This window comes from Micromys minutus (assembly GCF_963924665.1).
Source record: "Micromys minutus genome assembly, chromosome: X".
NCBI lineage: Eukaryota > Metazoa > Chordata > Mammalia > Rodentia > Muridae > Micromys > Micromys minutus.
Window position 1 is genome coordinate 75160820 of NC_137970.1, and position 9279 is coordinate 75170098.

At 41.2% G+C, this 9279-nt stretch overlaps 1 pseudogene across 1 annotated transcript; it reads right to left on the reverse strand.

Annotated features, from left to right (window-relative positions):
• Window positions 1-428: 428 nt before the first annotated feature.
• Window positions 429-2235, reverse strand: LOC308415030 (putative ATP-dependent RNA helicase DDX5; annotated as a pseudogene). Its single transcript has one exon. The product of its transcript is annotated as a putative ATP-dependent RNA helicase DDX5 (transcript).
• Between the last annotated feature and the right edge of the window lie 7044 nt (window positions 2236-9279).

The window sequence follows — 9279 nt, forward strand, 5'->3', positions numbered from 1 at the left end:
ACACACACACACACACACACATACACACACACACACACACATACACACACACACACACACACATATACACACACACACACACATTTTCAAGTGTGTGCATGTTACCAGCATCTGTCCTGGAGGGGAAACCGGGAAATGGGGATAACATTTGAAATGCAAATAAAGAAAATATCCAATAAAAGAAGAGAAAAAAAGAATCACTGTACAGTTACTTTTGTTAAAACACTGCCTTCATTTTCTAGTACAAAAAAAAAAAACACCCTAAAATTATTTCAGAAATATGGAAAAAAATCCAACTTAAATAGCGAAAAAAGTGCACTGCAGTCATTTCTGAATTTCCCGTGTTTCTTAAATAACTATCTTGTCTGATAACACATAATTTAAAGGGAAATTATGAAAAACAGACATTCACATATACTTCTAAAGTCTTAGTGAGAACACCCTGTTGGCATTGGATAGCCAATCATAGGCGCAGCAGCTGCGGTAGCAGGATATGCATACACCTGTTGGTTCATACCACTGTGCACATTTGCAACATCACTTCCATGTTGCCGAGTGCTATCAAAATCATTCTGGTAAGTCCCTGTTGGATTACCAGTCCTAAAACTGGTCTGCATACCAGCGGATATAAAATTACTTCCAACGCTCCCACTGGTGTAATCTGCAGCACTGTAAACACCATTCTGAGATTTAGTACCCAAATCTCTCTTAAGCAGGATAGAGTAGCCTCTGTCATAGTTTTCCCTGACTCTAAACCCACCCCCTTTGCCTGCAGAGTATCTGTCACGACGATCATCCTTCATGTCTCCTCTACTCCTGAAACGACCTGAACCTCTGTCTTCGGCCAACTGAAGCAACTTGGGATTAATTGCTTGATTAGCTTCTCGAAGCACAGAGATAAGGTCTCTCACTTGCTTTATGTTATTAGCTGTAAAGAAAGTGTATGCTGTGCCTGTTTTGGTACTGGGAGCACTTCCAACTTGACGATTATGATCCTGAGGAGTTAGGGTAGTCATAATTGATGACAAATTTCACATCTTCCACATCTAGCCCTCTGAAGGCCACATCTGTAGCAATCAGAATAGGAGCTTTTCCATGCTTGAATTCATTTAGTCACATTCCTGCCAACTCTTCCCACCATGGATGCCAATAGCAGGCCGCCCATCTCTCCTCATTTTTCTTGTAAGTTCGTCACATCTTTTGGTTTCAACAAGAACAAAAAAATGGTTTTATTCTCCTTCTCACTCATGATCTCTTCCACCAGATGAATAAGTTTTTCATCCTTTTCGACATTATGACACACATCCACAGTCTGAAGAATGTCATGGTTTGCACCCAGTTCCAGCGCATCAGTGTTGATATGAATATAGTCTTTCAGGAACTCCTCAGCGAGCTGTCTTACTTCTTTTGGCCAAGTTGCACTCCACATTCATGTTTGCCTATCCGGTTTTATTTGATCCCCAGTTTTCCTTATTTGGGATTCAAATCCCATATCAGGCATCCTATCAGCTTCACCAAGGACAAAGTAAGTTGTTCTTCTCAGATTGGTTTTCCCACACTCTAAAACGTCAATCAGTCTTCCAGGTGTTGCAATACAGATTTCCACACCTCTTTCCAGATCACGAGTCTGTGGTCCTTTGGGAGCACCACCATAGATGCTCCACAATATTCAGCGGCGACTTGCTGCACCTGCTGTGCCAGTTCTCCAGTTGGTGCCAGCACCAAGCAAATAGGCCCATCGCCCCTCTCTAGGGATGGCTGGTGGGTTATGTGTGCAATGGCAGGCAGCAAGTAAGATAATGTTTTCCCAGATCCAGTCTGAGCTACTCCAACCATATCCAGTCCACTGAGAGCAACTGGCTGGCCCTGAGCGTGAACAGCTGTGGCTTCAGTGAAGTTCTGCCTTGCAATCACACCCATGACATTTGCCGGAAAGTTTGATTTCTAAAGATTCAGAACCAGTTTTAGACAGCTGTGACCTTTAACTGCAGTTTCCTTGCTTCTTGTGTATGTATCTACCTCTTGTGCCGTGTGCTTTGCCAAATCAGAGTGTTCCTGATAAAAATTCATCTCAAATGTGGGCAGCTCATCAAGATTCCATTTTTTAAAAACTAGTTTCTCCCCAGGATTTCCAAACTTCTCTCCAGAGATGGGTCCTGCTCTACTCCCTCCAAATCAAGGTGCAACAAACCCTCGATCCCGACTGTGGTCTTGGTCACTAAAATAACTCGACATGGCATTAATGCTTATGGTGTGTGGGAGGAACCCAGTGAAAGAGAATCTAGTTGCGATGAGTTGGTGAGAGGAGGAGACAATAGAGCATCGCCAGCAGAGGGACAGTGGTGACAAGGGCTGGAGCTCTAAACCCAAGGACCAATGTGGTTTTTATTCACACTATATCCTGGAGATCACTCTGTAGACATATCATGAAGAACTTCATGTTGCTTTTAGCTTATTATTATTATTACTATTGTTATTATATTATTGTCAGTGCTTTTTTGAGATAGAATCTCAGTTTATAACTCGGGTGAAATTTCAATAAACACTCTGTAGTTTATTATAGCCCCCCCCAATGACTGTTGTCATATCTTTACTGTCACTGTGTTGTCATTACAGATATGTACTACACACGTGTCTAACCAAATGCTTACATAGTAACTTGAGTCATAGAAACCCCTCAGAACCTGCCATCAGCTTCTCCTCATGGACAGACACTTTTCATAGTTCTACTCTTTTGGTGTTATACAATGCTCTTCTAGGAAAGGGTTTGTGTCATCTTTGGGGTGGGACCTTAAAGATTACTGTTCCCAAGAAACATGTGTTTGTGTTACTTTATTAACTAGTAACAAATTCCCTCCATGGGTTTAAGAACATGTCCTATTATATCCAGCAATGAAAAAGAGTCTCTATTTTCTCATGGTCTATCCAAGAGGAAAACAGAAGAGATGAGCACCGTTTAGTTCCACTAAATCAGGAGAATTATGTGCTGACTAGAGTTTCTGTCTTGCCTTTTCCTTTGAAGATCTAGGCTTTCATCCTCTGTGTCCAGTGGTCCTGGCTTTAGTCTCCAAGTAGACAGAAAGGAAGTCACATGTTTGATATCACCTCAAATGAACCTCTTAAGCATCCAAGTGGGACAGATTACTTTCTGATAGATCACCCATACTTAAAATTAGTATGGAAATGGCTGTCTGATCCTGTGTTTGCTTCTCCCTCTGGGTACTCAGGCTCCTTTCCCACCAGGCTGGATTGGAGGGAGAGAATCTTAGCTGGGATGGGTGGGTGCAGGAAGGATCTTGGGTGGATGTGAGTGTATGGGCAATGAGCATATATACCTGGAAACAGCTTTGGAGAACTAGTTCAGTTTATTGAGGGGAACTTTGTGAGGTTAATAAGGGATATGGGGTGATGGCCTGAGCCAGTCCTTATATTATTAACATGAGGAGAATTTTCAGCTGATGCTGGACATGACCTTATAAGGGGAAAGGAAGGTTAATTTCACTACTGGCTATGTGGTCTCCTCTGGTGAGGCAATAGTTGAGGACCCAGGCCTATGTGGGCTGAAACATGCACCAGGGCAGGTGTGTGTGTGTGTGTGTGTGTGTGTGTGTGTGTGTGTGTGTGTGTGTGTGTGTAGGGGGAACTTCTCTACATCTGCTGATCTTAGGATGAGATTTCCAGGGTTTAGACTTGCCTCAATTGCATTCTTGCTCCAGACCTGCTCTTCCTGGTCCCTGGCCCCACAATTATGAAAACTGATTGATAAAACAAAATAAAACAAAGCAAAATAAAACGAAACATCTGCTCCCACCCAAAAGACCTTCTAAGATGGACACTACGCAAGGTGGATCCTACTGTCCCTGTTTTGTAAATAAGATATGGTCAAGGGCAGGTTGCTGACCCTGTCAAATTGTACTAATGGGAAATATAGGTCAAAAGTTTCCCTGGGTGGCATGTTTTCTTTTTCAACAGAACCATTTCAATTGCAGTTTTGGTTCCAAGACAAAGGCAAGGTTGGACCAGATATGCATGGGAGGCAGTCTCTTTGGATTGTTTCTATGGAAATCAATTTATAAGCAGATCAAAAGATGGGGGGGGGGAAGAAATAGTGAAGCATGTAGATATGGCGTTGGACTGGGGATGCCTGACAGGCAGTAAACTCCTAATGCAGAGAAATAGATTGATGACATGGCTGAAGGAAATGTATGTATGTGTTTCTCCACTCAGTGTTGTCTAATACACAGTTGTATTAAAAAGAGAATCCAGGTAAATTGGCACTTACTATATTGTTACCCATTTTGAGGGGAATTTTTGTTTCTGTTCGTAAAAATATACCTTTTATGGTGAAAAATTAGCCTTTTGAATATAATGTCAGGTGCCATCTAGTGATCAAAATGTGAGTTGCAGGACTGCAAGACAGTTATGAAGTTTGTTGATAGGAGGGTTTAGGGCATCAGAGGGTCCCTTCATGGGTCCATACACTAAGGAATCAGGGAGATCTGTGCCCTTAGGTTATGAGAAATTATGCAAATGACATGTGGCTGTCAGAAAACCCATAGATTCAGATCCAGGCTGCAACTTTTTCTTTTCTTTTCCTTCTTCCTCCCTCTGTTTTTGTTTGTTTGTTTGTTTTTGAGACAGGGTTTTTCCCGTATAGCCCAAGCTGTTTGTTCTAAAACTGGCTCTGTAGACCAGGCTGGTCTTGAACTCACAGAGGCCTCCTGAGATTAAAGGAGTACGCCATCACCGCCCAGCCAGAGATTTCAACTGGAAAGAAGCCTAGACAGGAATTCAAAGAAGTCTAGTTTGTTACTTTTTATCCACTAGGTGTCATGGAGGCAATCATGTCACTTTTCTGATTTTGTGTTTTGTTTGTTTTGGTCTCTCAAAACAGGGTCTCTAGACCTGGAGCTTGAGCTGACCTTGAACTCACTGAGATTGGCCAGCCTCTGACACCTGATTAAAGACCTATGCCACCACTACCCAGCATAACTTCTCTTTCTGGAAAGTGTTTCTGAAATGTTTTGGGTCAGGTCATCTGGAATGAGTAGCTATGCTGACGTGACCATTCTCGAACATGTTTTCTCATGCACACATATGCCAGAGATTCTTTAGTAACGAGACTGCATTAGTTGTGGGAATCTCACGGTTTACTTTTTGTCAGTGTTGCACAGTTTGTCTGCATAAGGATTATAAGACATTTATCTTCCTCCAGCAATGGATGGCATTTCCCTTTGTCACATTCTCTATTTAAATGGGATATAGCATAAACACAACTTAGTTTGTTAAGGTTTCCCTTATAGAGTTTGAAGTCTAGAATGATCCAAAGACATATTATGGGGCAAAATTGTAAACTGTGTAATATATATGGAAATTAAATAGACAATGAAAAGTAATTCAACTTTCTAACACTAGAATAAGAAATTGGTGTATTAAAATGTAATGAAATGCATAATTGGCCAATTGACAAAAACATGCATTCTTTATGGTAGTAGGTTAGAATATGCAACTGCAAATATTACGAATGGTGAATTCTTGGACCCATATGCTGGCTCACCAGGAAATGGTGCTTGTCACCAAGCCTGCTAACCTGACTTACATTTGATGCCTGGAGCACACTTGGTGGGAGAAAAGAGCCAACTCCTGTAAATTGTCCTCTGATCTTCATACCCGTTCCCTGAAATGAACACACTCACATCACCACACTATGAATAAACACAGGCCATTGTTTTAAGTAATTATAATTTTTTCGTACTCTTTGAGGAAGTACTCCCACTTCACCCATCTGTTCACACTGCTCAAGGACGAGTTAATCATTTCCCCAGTTGCCCTAGAGCTTCAAGAACACTGACCCTAGGCTTTGTTTCACAAGGTGCCTTCCATTCCTGCTGCACAAGGTGAGGGTCAGCAATGGGAAGAGTCTGTTCCTCTCTTCCCACACACATCTACAGGAGGAAGCATCAGGCTAGATGAAGGAAAAGCAGGAGGAAAGTGTGGCAGGAACCTTCATTATTCTTCCCATGCAAAGTGAAGGTAGGCTTGGCATCCATCACTCTGAGGAATTTCAGAAAGGCCTGGAATTTACATACTTTCCTGAGTTATGTGGGAGCAAGTGGAAAACTTCTGGCCTGCTGTGTAGCAAGTGGAAAACTTCTGGCCTGCTGTGTAAGACCCTAATAAAGGAACCGTGGTTTTGTACATGTGGTGCCTCTGGATTGGTTTATGTAATAGGAAAAGAGGTCCTGAGGGTTTTTTTTTTTTTTTTTTAAATCTGGGTCCAGGACAAATCTCTTTAGAATAAAATTGCCCGTATTATTCTTTCTGGATTACACAAGCCAGCCTAGTCAGTCAACATGGTCTCAAGGGAGGAAATGAGAATTCAAGAAAGAAAAGACAATTAGACATTATAACATGACCAGTGCTGAAACTGAAGCCAGGTTTATTTTTCTCTAGTCTGCTTTTATACCTTTCTAGGTACATGCAAAGAATAGAGTCAGTTCTAGGTCAAAGACAAAGCAGTCAAGGAACAAAAAAGGCATAAACAGAGTGGGTAAGAAAAAAACAAATCATACACAATAAACAATTAATATATTTGGGGTCTTAACAAGACCCATCAAGATACAAGAAACACATTCCTCAGCTGTAATTCATCCTGAGCCTACTTCCTTGTCTTGGTCCAATGTCAAATTCCTGTGAAATTCCTACAAGGTGACACCAAGAACTGTCCACACTGGATATCCAAATGCCCTCCATTCTCCATGTACAGTCAGTATTGTCCATTCCATTTCAACTCCAGTGGAGAATACTATCCTACAATTCTTCCTTGTTTTTCTTCTGTCTGGGCCCATCAATTGGCTGGATGCTTCTATTCACCCTGTTGAAGGTTGATCTCCTTTTAAAAACTTCTCTACTGAGTCAAATACTTAATCTTTTCCAGATAAATCTTCAGAGACATCCTCAGAAATTATGCATATCCTTGATTCTATCAGTTAACTCATAAAACCAACTGTTACCATTCAGAATGACAAGGTTTTGTCTGTATTGTCAATCTGATCTAGTCATTCTCTATGAGTCTGCCATGGGAAGATTTCTCTTTGTCTTTTCTTGAGAGTCCCTGGAGTTGTCAGATACAGTAAATAGCTGTATATGTGCTTCATATACAGTAGAATCCAAATTTCAGATAATCAAAATAATATGGCACGCTTTAACCAATAAAATGTAATTGTTCTTGTAGAACTGGAATTAGATTGGATTGAATTAAATGTGGCAAGTATACATATAAGTGGCTATGTTGAGTAGAACCAAAACTTTCTAAGGGCAGTGGTGGCTGCTGCACTCCCAGTATGCCAGCCCTGGTAGGATTGTGTAGCAATCCCTCCTCAGCTCATTAAAACCCAGGAATTTCTAAAGGAAGCTTGATAAGACTCAGGAAATTTTAAAGACAGGCGCCTTGAGACTCACAAGTAAACAGTCAGATGTCTCTGGAACTCTTTGAAACTGACCAGATGCCCAAGGCACGTCCCTCACCACGATTATGTAAGCACTAAGGACTTCTGGGAAGACAGAAACCAGAAGGCCTTCCTGGAAGAGAGAAAGCAACTGAGCTGCCTGCAAGAGGCTCAGGTCAGCTGAACTGACAGCAAAAAGGCTTTCTCCAAGCTGTCAAGGTGCCTGTAAGCTGTTTAGTGACTTTCAGGTTTCCAATGGTTGTTGTCATTGAACACGCTGGGTGGGCTTTCAGTAATACAGCTGCCCTTGAGTGGTTCCTTCACATGTATGTAACCCCTCACCCACACTCCCATAAGTAACTCCAAGAAACTCATAATTTCACCAAGTGGGACTTTGGTGATATCATTTATGCTGGTCTATCATTGCTTCTCTATCTGGAATAAGTAGACACTTGTTTATATTTCCCTAGGAGTAGTGTCACAGACATGCTCACCTATGAGAGGTGGTCTCTGGATGTAATTATGAACATCTCATAGTTTTGTCTTATTTTTTTTTGCAACAGATGGTAAATTGTCAGTCTTCCTTACTTTAGTGGGCTAACTAATCTCATATATAGATCCCTTCAGGACTTCAGGTCTCTGTGTACTGATTACACTCAAGTTACATTTAAAGGCAAAAACCTTTCCAACAATGAGAATTTTCTGTGGTCACTAACTTTGGACGACTCTGCCAATTGCCTGCATTCTGCTTTTTTCTAATGAGTATGCTTTTTCAGGTGGCCTGGAAGGTGAAGATGTTTTTGCTTTCAGTGGAATTCAAGGTCACTGAATGGGGGACTGTGTAGAGACATCTTCATAGTTGCCATGCAAACCTGGTGCCATTTTCCCCATTTTAAAGCTGTTGATGTTATAATGCTGGTAATGCTGAGATAATGTAATGAGAAAGGCAGAGCTCAACCTCTAGGATTTGAACTCAGGTAAAGGTGTGGGTGACCACATATAGATATAGTAGGGAGACACAACTATTCTAGAAGGCTGGGAGGTCTTTCTTAGCAATTTGAAGCTATTCCATGTCTGGTGACTTAGATACTAGGTGATGCTCAAGAGATTCCAATTATTACACCCCCTGGGTTTAACCCAAAATCTGTGGCTCCATAGATAACATTCTTGACTTTTCTGAGTTTATTTTCATCTCTAAACTTAGAACCCCCTATTAGGGGTTCACTGTGCCCATCCAAGCATTTTAACAACAACATCAGCCACACCTATTGTTCAATCTTCACTTTTAAGACTTAGTTTTATTTTTAATTCTATTCATTCTGCATGGATACTCATGGAGGAAAGAAAGGGGTGCCAATTTACTTGGAGTTGGAGTTATAAGCAGTTGTCAGCTATCTCATTTGTATACTGGAAACCAAATTCTAAAAAAGCAGCAAGTGTTTTTCACTGCTAAGCAATTTTTCTAGTTCATCTTCCTCTTCCTCCTCCTCCTTCTCATCATCATCATCATAACCATTATAACCATCATCACCGTCATCATCATTGTCTTCTTCTTCTTCTTCTTCTTCTTCTTCTTCTTCTTCTTCTTCTTCTTCTTCTTCTTCTTCTTCTTCTTCTTCTTCTTCTTCTTTTCTTCTTCTTCTCTTCTTCCTCCTCCTCTCCCTCCTCATTCTTTTTGAGACAGGGTATCAATATTTTGCCCTGGTTGTCATAAAACTCACTTTTTAGATCAGGCTGGCTTTGAATGCACAGAGATGTGCCTGCCTCCGCCTCCCAAGTGCTATAATTATACACATGAAACACCATGCTTGGCCTCTATTATTCATTCTTA